Raw genomic sequence first — 14,844 nt, 5'->3', positions numbered from 1 at the left:
CAACCATTGCCATTCAAAAATACCTATCCAGACTCCAACTGAACACCCCACCAGCTGATTATCTTCCAGCCGAATACCTTCAAATTGCATCCCAGGCCATAGCTTTCCCCATCTTACTACTTACAAACAGATCCATTAAAGAAAAAACTGTCCAATCCCTGTGGAAGACCTTAATCATCATTCCCCTTCACAAAGGTGGCCTTTCTACTGACCTCACCAATTATAGCCCCATCGCAATCCTCTCACACCTATTAAAAATCTTAGAAAAGTGTATTCATCACCAACTCCTCACCTACCTTCTGTCTATCAATCTCCTCTCCAAATTCCAACACGGATTCTGCCCATCTTACAGTACCACCACCACCCTAATTAGCTTCACCAACACCATTAACTCACTCAGAAATTAAGGCAACCTAGTCTCCACTACCTTCCTAGACTTATCCAAAGCATTTGATACTGTTTCACATAACAAACTTCTAACCTTCCTATCAGACCTTAACATCAATAGCCCCTCCCTACTCTGGTTCTAAAGTTACTTAGACAACTGCCAACAGTCTGTCAAATGGATCAACGTCTTATCCACCTTCTCCCTGTCACATCTGGAGTCCCACAAGGTTCTATTTTAGGCTCCCTCCTCTTCACTATCTTTACAAATCAACTTCACTTAGTAACAACAAAAGTAGACATAGCCCAATATGCTGATGACACAATCCTCATCTGGTCAGCATCAAACATCCAACTCCTCCAGCAAAAAGCCCAAGATTCCTTTTTAGAGATGGAGAACTGGCTAAATAAGGTACAACTAATACTAAACCCCAGGAAAACTCAGCTTATGTTATTTCACCAACCAAAGTCCACTGACCCCAACTTCTCCATTCTCTCAGCCAATAAAACACTAAATTCCCCAGTATTAGAAGCCAAATTTCTCAGATTTACAATAGCCCCTCAAATAAAATTCAACAAGCACATCGACAACCATCTCCAAACTTCTCAGAAAACTAGGCACCCTCTATCACTGCAAAAACTTCCTTACCTCCTAAGCATGCATAGATATTGCCAGAATACACCTTGTGTCCACACAACTTTATGCTTCACCGAGACTTATACGCATAAATAAAACTGACCTAAAAAAACCCTCTGTAACTGTTACAACAAAATTGCAAGGTTCGCGACTAAGGTTCGCTACAAAATGAACTGGCACCTCACCTAAGTGACAAGTTTAATCATACCCTCACCTCAGGCTTCATGCCCACTGAGTGGCGCACAGCTACAGTTACCCCACTTCACAAGGGGGGATCCACCTTGGATCCCAGGAACTACCGTCCCATCAGTCTGACGTGCCTGATCTGCAAGGCCATGGAACATATTATCATGGAACTTATAAACAAAGACATTGGCGACCTTAAAACACTGGACCACACCCAGTTTGGGTTCGTGAAGGGCCGATCTTGTCTCCTGAACCTGATTGACTTCTTCGAACCAGTCTCCAGAGCCATGGATGAGGGTAAGGCAATCCACACAGCCTATCTGGACCTCACCAAGGCCATTGACACCATCCCCCACTTTGGAATCATAGATAAACTTACTAAGCTGAGCATTAATCCCTACGTCACTCGATGGGTTGCCAACTGGCTTACTGATAGAACCCACACTGTAAAAGTAGCTGACTCCAAATCCAGCTCCAGACAAGTGACAAGTGGAGTGCCTGATGGTTCAGTCCTGGGACATCTCTTGTTTGGCATCTACTTCTCTGAAGTACAGGCCAACACTAAGGGACTCTGGCTAACAAAGTTTGCAGATGACTGCGAACTAGGAGCCATTATTGAATCCCCAAATGATGACGATACTCTACAAAAGGGCCTAACAGAAACAGAAGTTTGGTGCCAGAGCCATGGTCTCAAGCTCAATGCCAAAAAATGTATAGTTATCCCCTTTGGGAAAAAACATGTACCCGTGAATTACTACATAGGTGGCAGTACACTAAACACTGAAAGTGTGATAAAAGACTTAGGGACACAGGTGGACAGTGGTCTCACCTTCAATAACCACATTGCCACAACAGTCAGGAAATCCTTCTATGTGGCACACCTCATCACTAAGGGCTTTTCATCCAGAAAAAAGGAGGTCATTGTCCCACTGTACTCATCCCTCATTAGACCCATTATAGAATACAACTCCCCATTTGGTATGTACCTCTCAAGACATCTGCAACAACTGCAAAGGCTGCAGAAATACCTCACTAAAAGAATCACAGGCCTAAAGAAGATGCCCTATGCTGACCACCTTATAAAACTCCAGCTATACTCTGTTGCATATCGTCTACTCCGAGGTAATCTCTGCTTAACATACAAGGCCATGTCAAAGCCAGAGCTGTTGGACATGCTACACTTAAAGAAATCCCAATCCCTCAGAGCCACATGCTGCAGGGATCTAAACCTTGTCATCACAATAAACAAAACATGCTGGAGGGATAGGTTCCTGACCCAGAGACTCCCCAGACTCTGGAATAGGCTGCCTGTACATGTCAAGCAGAGCACCTCTTTGGCCCTCTTCAAAAGGAACCTTGATGATTGGATAGGAGAAAAGAAATTCACCCCGGGGATCACGTCAGTCACCCTGCTAGACAGGGGTCCAGGGAAGTAAATAGTGTGTGAAGAAATAGCCAGGGAATTGTTATGGCTAAGGTTGTATAGGCCCTAGGGTCGATAGCCTAGTATCAACCTATGAACCTATGAACCTATGAACTAATGCCAAATCCAGCTCTCACCACTGCCAATCCCTACAAATTGTACACTGGCTCAAACTCCCCAAGCTACTACACTATCACCAACTTAACCTTGCCCACCAGGTATTATACTATCCAGAGAAAATCCCTGCTCTGTCTGGTCTACTAAACTTCTTTCTACACCTCAGACAGATCCCTAAGATCCAGCAACAAAGCTCTGATTTCTACCACTCCCTCCAAAAATAGCTCAGGAGATTCCCTCTACCCCAACATAGTCGCAAAAATATGGAACACTCTGCCCACTGACCTCAGAATGCAAAACCAAACTTTGGCATTAAAAAACCTCCTCAAAGCTTACCTCTACAGTAACCACCTTTGTAATTGCATCCACCCCCCCCGAACCCACCCCAACTCCTAGAGATGACCCTATAGCAGTTCCAACCGTTACTCCCGTATGCTGAGGAATTCATCAACTCGGCTACCATCCAATTGATTACTGTACATATTGTATATATTGCTATAATCTGGCTTAGTGTAAATATTGAATATAGCACTAACATATACTTTGTTACAATATCTTCTACTACATTGTGTAAGTCTTCCATTTAGATTTCATCTACCATGTCTTCTATTATGTTACTGCAAATTTTTTTTCTTTGTTTTTTTTATACCTTTTAACACATCTTTGTCATTTCTGTATTTTCTGAATGTCTGGAGCTTTTCTCCTCAGAACTCTGCTGAAAATGGAAGCCAGTTGTCCAGCCAGATTATCCTGGTAAACAAATGTTAAATAAATAAATAAATAAATAAATAAATAAATAAATATGAGCTCACAATTATAGCAGAGCAGCCAGTAAACAGGCACCAGCAAAGTACTAAAATTAAGGTTTAACCAATAAATAACAAAGACACAGATACTGTTTAATTACTAAGGTTAATTAATAGATTTTAGGCTTATGGATTCTAATGTAACAATAAAATTAACTGGAATAATGCAAATAAGCTGAGACAGAGAAGACAGTAAAATGTATATATTTATACCACCAGCGTAGTGATTCCCTAACCTGTTGTAGGCTAGGTTCTTATGCTCATGTAGAGATTCCCTTACCTGTTGTAGGCTAGGCTCTTATGCTCATGTAGATATTCCCTTACCTGTTGTAGGCTAGGCTATTATGCTGATGTAGAGTTCCCTTACCTGTTATAGGCTAGGCTCTTATGTGGCCTACTCAGTGGGATTTACACTGCTTTGTGATGCTTAACTTTGCCCAACAGCATGTCAAACTCAGCAAACCTCTTGTTACTTGAAGCCTGTAATGCTTCACACCACCACAGAAACCAGCCGATCAAAATGCAGACCACATCCTTTCAGAAGCTGGCCATTGAAAACAGGTACTGTGAACCTTCACTGGGAACTCAGACTCAAATGGATGTCACATAGAAGCCTCTATTCTAACCAGAAACTTGTATATCATAGACCCGATTCCAGGAAGACAGTGAAGCTCTTGTTAGGTGTTGAATCAATAAGAACCCAAATGGGGGGAAGGATTCCCTGCACTGAAGACCACCAAAGTTGAACAGACCTCAGGAATTCAGGAATTTAAAGTCTGTGAGGCTCTGTTCATGCAAAAACCAGACAATCAAAAATGGGTGCCCTCATTTTCCAATGGAACCTTAGCTCAGGTGGCTCATATACAGAGCATTCTACTCTCTCACCAGTGGCAGGTATGTTGCAAATCTAGTCTTATGAAGCAAATGGAGTCCCTGTATTGTATCGAATCAGTAATCAAGATGGAAAAGGACTTTGTAGTCTTCTCTACCATCTCTGCAGTCTCCTGTTGCACTCTCTAGATCACAGTGCCAAGCACTGAAAAACTTCAAACTGAGCAAACCTCTGATTTTTTGAAGTTTGTAAGGAACGAGCCCCACAGAAGCTACACAAGCAGGATCCACCCTATGCCCCTACAAACTAGTGACTGAAATCAAGGACTGTGAACATTTAGTGGAGCTCAATCTCAGGTAGCTGTCACATGGAAGCCTCTGCACTTTCTTGACACTGATACACTGCAGGCCCATCCCTAGGAAGCTGATGAAGTCCTTGTAGTGCACTGAGTCAGGGAAAACCCACATGGAAAGGGCTTTGCGGTCTTTTTCTCCTTCTTTGTAGTCTTGTGTTATACCGTCTTCTATATAAAAAATGTATTTTAGCCAGCAACTGTGGTTCAAAGGGATGGAGCCTTTACTGTGACCCAGGTGACTGGGGATTGTATAGTGTCCTCTTCCCTGGAGGAGACAGGCAGGGAGGGTGAAAAGTGAGGAGTGATGGCTTGCTTGCCTCTCCAGGTGGTGCAGTCTTTCAGAGAGCAGAATGTGTAGTGCATTTTCTCCATGCATGAAGGAAGGGGGAGGCTACTTGTTGGCCATATAGCTGTCAGAAACGAGATATGACCAGCAAAGACAGCCCATTTCAAACACTGTTTGGCTCTGGAAATCAGACAATCACAGAGAAACATATGGTTGGTTAAACAGAAAACACTTGAACCATCCTAATGAGTGCCTAATTGATAACCCCTCCTGGTGGACTCACACTCCATTGATGGTAATGATTGGGCTAGTTGGTTGGGAGAGCACTGATGTTTGACAGGCGCTGGGGTAGAGTTTGAAAACAGAAAAAAAAAAGAAAAATGCATACTCATACAGAATTAAGTCTTACAGCACATTATATTATGTTCACACTTCAAATTCTGTAGTTAATACTTTAGGGTTTTAACAAGTGCTGGACAGAGGGAGTAGCATCCCCGGGTACACGCTGCTAGCAGGTGCAATCAGAGGTTATTGAGGACGGTGAAACTTCAAAACTGGCATTGTTTTACAAAGCCATATTGAGGATACATAAATGAATGCCAATAGATATTCATGCTTTTAGGGAAGCTCAGTATGAGATAATAACTGTAGAAATGTTCTTGTTACATTTGTAGCAAGCATCTTGCTACAGTTACAGATGTATAGAAGACCTATATTTTGGGCCTTGGCTTTGTTGATGGAGCAAGGAATGCCCAGGGTACCAGAGGAGATGGCTAAGGTACTGTAATAGTTTATTTCATATGGTACAACTCATGTATTACATTTGAAAATATTAACAGGTTATCAGGTTTCTGCACATATCAAGCTAATAAATTCTGAATTTGCTTAAACTCTGTTGAATAATGATTTATAAGTTTTGCTATTTTTTCTCCATCACTTTCTCTGTCAAATACATTTCAGACTCCCTGTTATATCATTACAATAATCTTCATGCATAATCACTTGAGATTTACACATTTCAATTATCACTTCACCCTTATAATTCTGTATAGTTCTTTTTATTCTACACATCACATTATAAGCCTTAAATTCTGAGACAGAAACTATGACCAGGATTCAAAGATATTCTCTACACCCATGCTTATTGGATAATGTGGGTTAGTTAGTTAGCATGACAGGGAGAATCTCCAATTCTGAGAGATGGTAAAGCTGCACAGACACATAATTAGCTGTTCATTATCACTACTCTGAATTAAACACTATAGTGTCAGACATGACAGCACTAGTGTCCCCCTTCCCAGCATAGGCATCTCCTACACACACACAGATGCCCATTCACACACACACACACACACACACACACACACACACACACACACACACACACACACACACGCATGCACGCACGCACGCACGCACACACACACGCACACACACACAAACACAGACATTCCCACACTTATACATATCCAAGCATCTACAAAAGCCCCTAAAACACTTGCACACACTCATGGATGCAGTCACCCCACCGATCTCAGAATGGGAAAGGCCGACTGCTATGTGAAACATTCCAGTTTACAGTTTCTGCATTGTGGTAAGCTTTTCTGAATTCCAAGGTCTACTTCAACTTTTTTAAAAAAAAGTCATACATTTCATTCTCATGTAACTCAGTTTATCATGACATTTTAAGTTCATGTTTAAATACAGACCACGTTTCAAAAACAGAGAGCAGTATTTTTGTCCAAGTCGAATAATTATAAAGAAAAACAAAACATTACTTTTGAATGTTCACGATTTGTCCATGAGTGGGTAGTATTTTAGTCTTAGTGTATACCATATCCTTGATAGCTCTCACTGTATTTTAAATTGTGGTAATAGCTAAATAGCCAGAATAAAACTGCTTCTAGGATAACCAAATGCAAATATTGCAAAAATGACACATCTACCTTAGGGCAAAAAAGACAGACAAATAAACAAACATACAAATAAATAAGAGAGAGAGAGAGACAGACAGACTTCCAGAGTATAAAGCATGTGGTGAAAAAAATAGTTTGTTCATGTGTTATAATAAAATATTGTTTCATTTTCATATGTATTTTAGCAGACTTCCACAATAGGAAAACAGAATAAATAAAAACCTAATTTGTTTCTGTTTGTCTCTCTGTCTCTCCATCTTTTTTACCTTATGGTGGATTAATACCATTTTAAATCATTTATTGTTAGTTATCCTAGAAGCAGTTTCATTCTGGCAGTCTACTAAATACATATATAAACAAAACAATATGTTATAATGATACATGAATAAATTATTGTTCTACACCTCATGCACTATACTCTGAGTCTGGGAAAAAACTTTTTCCAACAGTATTTCCTTGTACTTCTCCAGCTTGGCCTATTTCCACCTCAGAAAGTAATCAGGCTGTTGTCTAATACAGTCAAATGGTATAGCAAACAGACAACTAAAACTTGTTAACACAGAGAACAGCAGAAATGGCAATATTCTCCTTCTCACCAGAATTTTATTTCGTAAGCGCTTTCGCTTGGACCAATATCCAAACTTCTTCAGACAAATGATATAAATTATCAGAGAGTATGGCCTGGCCGTACCTTTACTGTATGCTGATAGTACATATCAAACCACTTTTACTAGACCTACAGTGTACTAAGATTTTTATTCTGTGTGCCTTGTTTAGTACAGCTCTGGGTAATTAAAAATAAAGACATTTATTTCAGTTTTTTTTCAGATACTGACATCTCATCTCACCATTTACTTACCTGCTCAAATTCTAATAATTTCCCTAACAAAACTATCCTCTTCCACCTGCTTCCCAAAGGCCTACAATCTCCATCATCTCCCTCCAACTAGCACATCTTCCCTGAACCTAATGCCATTCTTCTCCCTCCTCATCATCTTCTCCCTCCTCATCATCACCTGCATTTCCACTTTCATCGTGACCCTCCTGTTGTTGCACATTTTCTTTCTCCAAACTTTTTGAATCTTCAAATTCTCATTAGTTCTATATCACTCTCTTCTTCACCTTCAGGAAATAAGTTGAAATCCCTGACCCCTTTCCCTATTATCCAATATATTCATCTCAACATTCTCCCCATTTATACTATAACCTACCGTCTGCACCACATTAACTATGATGGTGTACCTCCTAATATCTGGCCCTACCTTCCTTTTAGGGCTCTTTATCTTGTTGACAGATCACCCTTTCCACCTGTGTACAAGCATGTCACATGGCTTTTGTACTGTCTGCATCATACTTGCTTTTTCAGTAATCACTAAATACCTAACTACATATAAAAATAATAATAAAACCTTCATGTTAACTATGGTTATCTTCTCCCTCAACATATTATGTCACCTAAGCCATCCAGCCCCCTATCCAGATGTTTCCCTCTCTTTGTACCACAGCCTTCCTATTTTCTTTGATCATCTCTTCCAAACCCTGGCAGTTCTTTATCTCCAAATACTTAGCCTTATGTTTCTCTGTTGGTACTTTCTTCTGCCTCCTCCCACTCCAGAGAGCACAACTGGCAGTTTTACTATATGGTGTTCCAGCCCTACCTATTCTAGAATAATCATCCTTGTAGATTTCTTCAGATCTGCATGTATAAGGATGAAAGTGATTCTCTCAATAAAACCTATAAAATGAATGAGCAGGAGTCAGTCTGTTTTTCTGAAGTAGGAGGTTTAGAACTGGATTTATTTTATTTTTAGAAATAAAGTTATTTAGTTGAAGGGACTGCTGTAAATACTCTCAATGATCCTGTGTTGGAATTTACCTCAGAAGTTCTGCTTTCAGCTCCTTCTCATAATCCTTCAGCTTCTATGGCAGAAGCTTTCCTGCATTCTCACCTTCAGTTACTAGGCAGTTCTTCTTTTTCCCAGTTTCCAGCTCACTTTAGTCTGCCATCTTTATATTTAGTCTGTACTGAAGCCCTTTAACCTTTAGCCATATATTTTCTTCGGTTTCTCACATATCAGAGCAGTCCCTTGTATCTTCTTAGAAATTCCTCTCCACTTCCTTGAGTTCCCTCTGCTTGTCCTGTATAAGCTGCTTATGTAGTCCCATTCCCATATACTCTGTTCCATTCTTCCACTCATCTTCCCTTTGCCCATCTCACCTGCTCAGCCATTCTATAATGTAGCCTTGTTTCTCCCTCCTTCACTTTCATAAATTCCAGCTTCATCCACACTCTTCTCCTCTAACAGAATGTACTAACACAATCAAATCTGAATGGCTTAGTGCACACCTTTCCTTGTCTTCACATGCATTCAACCCCAATTTTTTCCTTAAAAACAGTTCACTTCCTCTTGTCCCTGGGGAATATATGCACTCCTTATTGCTATTTACGCTGTACAAATCCAAATATCTACCTGCTTAAGTAAGATTGTCAGCAGTGATTTGTACCTACCATGAAGCTGCCTAGGTCTATAGAATCTATACAACCTTGGACATGTTGCCATATCATAATTTTCTCCAGAATGAGCTTAATATTGTGGAATAAAAGGATAAAACCGGACTATGACCCAAATCTTCAAAGTCCAGTTGGTGACTTCGGCACTGAATAAGTTGGTGGGGGTGGGAGATGGTAGAGAAGGGGATTATGGCAGTTAATTTATCTCACAAGGAGAAGTTGCAGTATGGCTCATTGTAGAGGACTTTTCATTCCACAGATGGCCATGCAGAGCATAACACTGCAGCGGGGGGGGGGGGGGGGATACATGGAAGCTTACAAGGCTTCCTGAATTTACAAAGTTCACTTCTATGAATGGATAACAAACTGCAGAAAGGAAATTAGGGACTATAAGCAAAAATGTCTGAGCCTACCATGGATGTAGGCATTCCTGCAGCACTCACTTCTGACCATGAGAGGAATGAAAGAGGAGGTATTGACCTGTCATCCTTGGGTGGAATTAATACGTTAATCCAATGATGGCAGGAGAGGTTAGATGGTCAAGGCAAGTTTGGGGGGCCCACAAATTCTCCTTAGAATAAATGTCCCTTCCCCATTTATGCAGACAATAATCATCTTCCACTTAAATGGATTAATTCTCCCAAGTGCAGTGTTCTAAACTTTACCACTCCAGTCACTTTCTCTCTCTAATTCTTTTCGTCCCCTAGTGTTATTACCCCATCCTAAGCCCCCTAATCATAGTAAAGAGTTAACCTACCTTTTATTTGTACAATTCTAGTTATGAATCCCTGATACTACACAAGACAGAGGCTATGTTGCCATTTCTTCAGGTCATCCCTTCTACGCACTTATGATTTGTGCCACCCTTCACTAAATTTTCTGCATTTGCATACCTTCCTAGAGGGTCACCCTTTCCTTTATCACAACATATCTCAGTTTGTATTTTAAAAGCATACATGGAAATGATCTGCACTCCCATTAGCTCTCTTGGTCACCCCCAGATTACCACATACACGCAGTTTCATAATGTGAAACCATACTTTTCCCTGCTGTTACATTGGCTACAGCTAGTGTTGTATAGTCAATATATTAGTTCCATATTTCTTGAAATTTCTCCCTGCAAACAGTTTTCCAATATAATAGCCAATATTCAATAGCTGTCCATTATGACTGAGCATGTAAGGAAATTAAATAATTATTTTAATGAAATACATATTTCAGTCTATTACTGAGGGCTGTCAATGTCCAAAAACTGTCAAAAAAAGTAAAACGTTTAATATTGAACACAAGTATATGACTGATAGTTCATTGCTAATTACTTAAGTATAATTTATCTGACTTCCTAAGCTCAAATAGTAAGACATAAAATCAAAGCATAAAATGTTTTTTATATAATGCAAAGTTTATAAAGTACAAGTATTTTTGTTTGTGTGTGTGTGTGTGTGTGTGTGTGTGTGTGTGTGTGTGTGTGTGTGTGTGTGTGTGTGTGTGTATCCTCCGACAGCTCTTTACATCTAATTACAGTAACTGACAGTGCAGAATAATTTTACATTATGGGCCAGATTCAATAAAGCTGACACTGTTCACACTGTATGGGTGTTGCGGGTAGCACACTATTTTGGATTCCATAAGCAACTCTACACAGTGTATAGAGCCACACAGAGCCGTACAAACATGGTAAACACTGTGTCATGCAAATTACAGCATACGCAGCTGAACTGTATGCTAATCACCCAATCCTAGATGGAGGAGCTGAAAAATTATATAAAATGAATGACTGAATGTCAGCCTTGTCTTACTAGCCTGAAGCTGCTGGCTGCAGCTTCTGTGTTGGTGCCTAATTAAATGCAAATGTTTGTGAGATGTGCTAAAGCTTTAGTGCCTTGTAGAAACAAAGTATGGTTAGTGCACATAAACTCTGAAGATTATAGCAGTATATTATCTTTCTTGCACAGTACTTAATAACCTGTCTATATAGCAGATGAAATGTACAACACTGTACAGTTTACAGCTTTAATGTCTTCAAGTTTTCTTCTCATACAGCATGAATGATCTCCAGTAAACAGCTTTAAGCAGATCTCCCCAAAAATCAGATTGCATCTCACATATATACATTTTAATGAAGGTAACTCTCAAAATCATTTATTTGGTATTTTCTGATGTCATACCGTATGTCTATTAAACTTTTAGGGAGTCTTTGCTGTTTGAGAATGTTTGTGTGTGAAAGCAATCTTTCGATGATGTCATGCAGTCTGTTAATAAGCTCCTTTGTGTTCTTGTTTCAAAGTGAATTATGTAACAGCCTAGGAAGTCTGTTGATTCTTGCACCTGGGTCCTTATCTGTTTAGGAAGTCTGTTGATTCTTGCACATGGGTCCTTATCTCTTTCCCTGGAAGCTTGTTCCAGACACTAAACATTCAGCTTATCCTTATCAGCCTTTTTCTCAAGCTGTACCAGCATGTTACATTTACACATGAATGCCATCATTTTTATGTATGCTAACAAACAGAAATGCATGCATCTAACTGACTATATTTTCCTACATATATAATAGCAACAGAAGTGTATATGCATCTAACTAGCAAACAGAAATACATGCATTTATAAATCTCTAAATATATATCTAACAATTCCCTCTGTTTTATCTTAAAACAGTGATTACGAGAAATACATTAGGAAACAAAACTTTGGTTTTCTTTTGATGCAACACAGTTTTATATTAACACAATGATAAAAATATGTTACCAGTTATGGGCTATATTTTCCAATTGCTGAATATGACCATACAGTGATGCTTTATACAGCGATTTTAAATTGGAAATGCTTGTGAGCATTATTGCAAAGGCATTTCAGTCTGCTTTTTGAAAAAACACAAATGTCATAAATGTCAAGCTTTGACTTGTTACTACACATACAAATTAATTGAGGAGCAATTTCTGTAAACAGTTTAAAACTCGAATGCAAAATTGTCCATTTACACAGATAGAAAACATAGTTTATACACTGAAGAATGCTGTTTACATATTAAACCATTTACTATACAACATATAGTTGCTTGTACAGAATGCTTTTGTATTTGTACATATATGGGCTGTAATGTTCATTTAATCCAATTTACAACTTAGTATTAAACTGAAGCTTGCTAATTAAACGTTACTTGAAACAATAAAACTTATTTCTGGTACTTTTGTCTTACTACTGTACATGTTAATGGTACTCTAATCACTTAATCACAATAAAAAGGCAAGGTTGTCTTTTAATAATTACTGAATTATTAACACAGACCAATATGTTTTTCTTGTACTTTTATTTTAGTCCCTTCTGCAGTACTGTTTAAACAGTCAGTGTAGAATAGTGCCCTTCCCCCTGTAGTATGCAGAATTTTAATTTAGTATTGTTTATTTGCTTTAGGCTGTGAGAATTGAATGCATACCTGCCCTCTGGCTGTTAGGGACCTGCATAATTTATTTGAACTGCATACCATGGTCTATTTACTGACTGTACTTGGTGCAACTGATTTTTTTTTTACTTTTAGCCTTTACTTGCAAACAGATTATTAATGACATATATGCACAATTGTGACGTTTTATTACAATTACCAAATAGGGTTTCTGTAGACTCTCTTGCTTTTTGTTTAGTGCTGCATATGAATAATTATGTTTTAGTAACAATAATGTTTTAGAAAAACGTAAACCAACCTGGGCTGGCAACCAGTCTTGTTTTTTGACCTTATAAATTTCAGTACCAGTAACATTTTCTCTCTCTCCAACATTCCTTGTAACTATCCATCTTAGCCTGGGAAGATCCGAGCTCACATAAACCAACCTTTTCCAGACACTGTCTCTTAACCCCTTCAGCATTTTCTTTTTACTTTCAGTCATTTATTAATTCACTTGCAACTTATTAGAATGTAGTGGTAAAACACTTAGAACTATAATAAGTATTTGTAATTTGCCTAACTATGCATACATTTTAAACTTGGGTTTTATTTGTAGTATTATGTACTCAGTACAACTTTATATTACTAATATTGCTTTTGAATACTGTTTTTTGCTGGAGTTTCTGCTATTTCTGATACTATTATACAATTACAAAATATTGTAAAAAAACAAAATAGATATTGGCTTAAGTAACACATGCTTAAAACAGATATATTTACATTATTTGCATTTGCTGCTGTCTGCCTTTTGCTCTTGTGCATTTTAAACAGATGCACTGTAGGTGAAAAGAAAAGACAGCATGTCAGTCTTGTGACCTCATATCTTTACTGGTTTTAACTACTCACATTTGATTTTTATACCCTAGAACTGTTCTGTTATTTAAAATGATTTCAAAATCACAATTTAAGTGTCTTGTTTTAACTGAATGAAAGTTTTAAAACATTTGGGAAAAAAATTAGAAACATCTAAGTAATACTAATACTCTGCTGTGTGTGCCTAACCATTTTCTAAACATAGAGTAGAATGTTGTAAATTATTTTTTATTAATGTAGCTAACTGCTGCTGCTTTAACTCTTTACTAACCAGATTCTATTTGTCTTGTGATTTTGCACGGGCTGTCTGATATTTCTCAATATTCTGTTCTGCTGACACTAAAGCTCTTATGCACTTCTGAAAAATGTTTGTATATGTTGTTTGAACTTTCTGAACTCACTTTGTAATTTAGAAGTTTATTACATGTTTCTGTCAGTTTACCATGAACCTCATCTCTGTTCTTACCTGTGCTCTACTGTGTAGTGGTTTTATGTCACTTTTGTCTAACAAGATGTACAGAAGATTCTGTCAATAACTGATTTGACTGCTGTTGTAACTCTGAAATTAGCATTTTACATGTGGTGACAGGACATAATGCAAGTGTATGACACTTATCTGGTTGTTTACCATTAACAATGGTCTGAACTATATGACATTGCACACAGAAAGCAGTTTCATATGACTTGCACAATATTTATTGTCATACCAATCATGCTTATGTTTAAGATACCAGTCAAACGTAATCCATTTACATAACTCCTGACTGTCAACTTGCCCTAATAAGGTTTCACATTTGCTAATATGCTGTTTACACAACTTCTGTAGTCTGTGTAAAATTGACAAAATAATAATAATACTGTGTTTACTACCTTTACTCAATGCATGTACATTTACCTGTCCTAAGTTCTGTTTACATTTCTTACTATCCTGATTTACAGCATTCATGCTGTTATGTAACCACAACAATTTGCTTACCAAATTTTACGTTGACTTCAGCTGACCAGTTCGGAGCACCATTGATGGTTGGAAGACTTTTGTAGTTACTTGGAAAGCTGGAGAAATGAATCTGGCAGTGGCAAATTCAAACTTGACGTTTTCACCAACCTGGAAAATGTGTGCCACTGCTTACTTCCAGCC

This window comes from Protopterus annectens, chromosome 6.part0 (genome assembly GCF_019279795.1).
Source record: "Protopterus annectens isolate FY-2018-M chromosome 6.part0, PAN1.0, whole genome shotgun sequence".
NCBI classification, from domain to species: Eukaryota; Metazoa; Chordata; order Ceratodontiformes; family Protopteridae; genus Protopterus; species Protopterus annectens.
The sequence above is the reverse complement of the archived record's forward strand: the minus strand, read 5'-3'. Positions refer to the sequence as shown.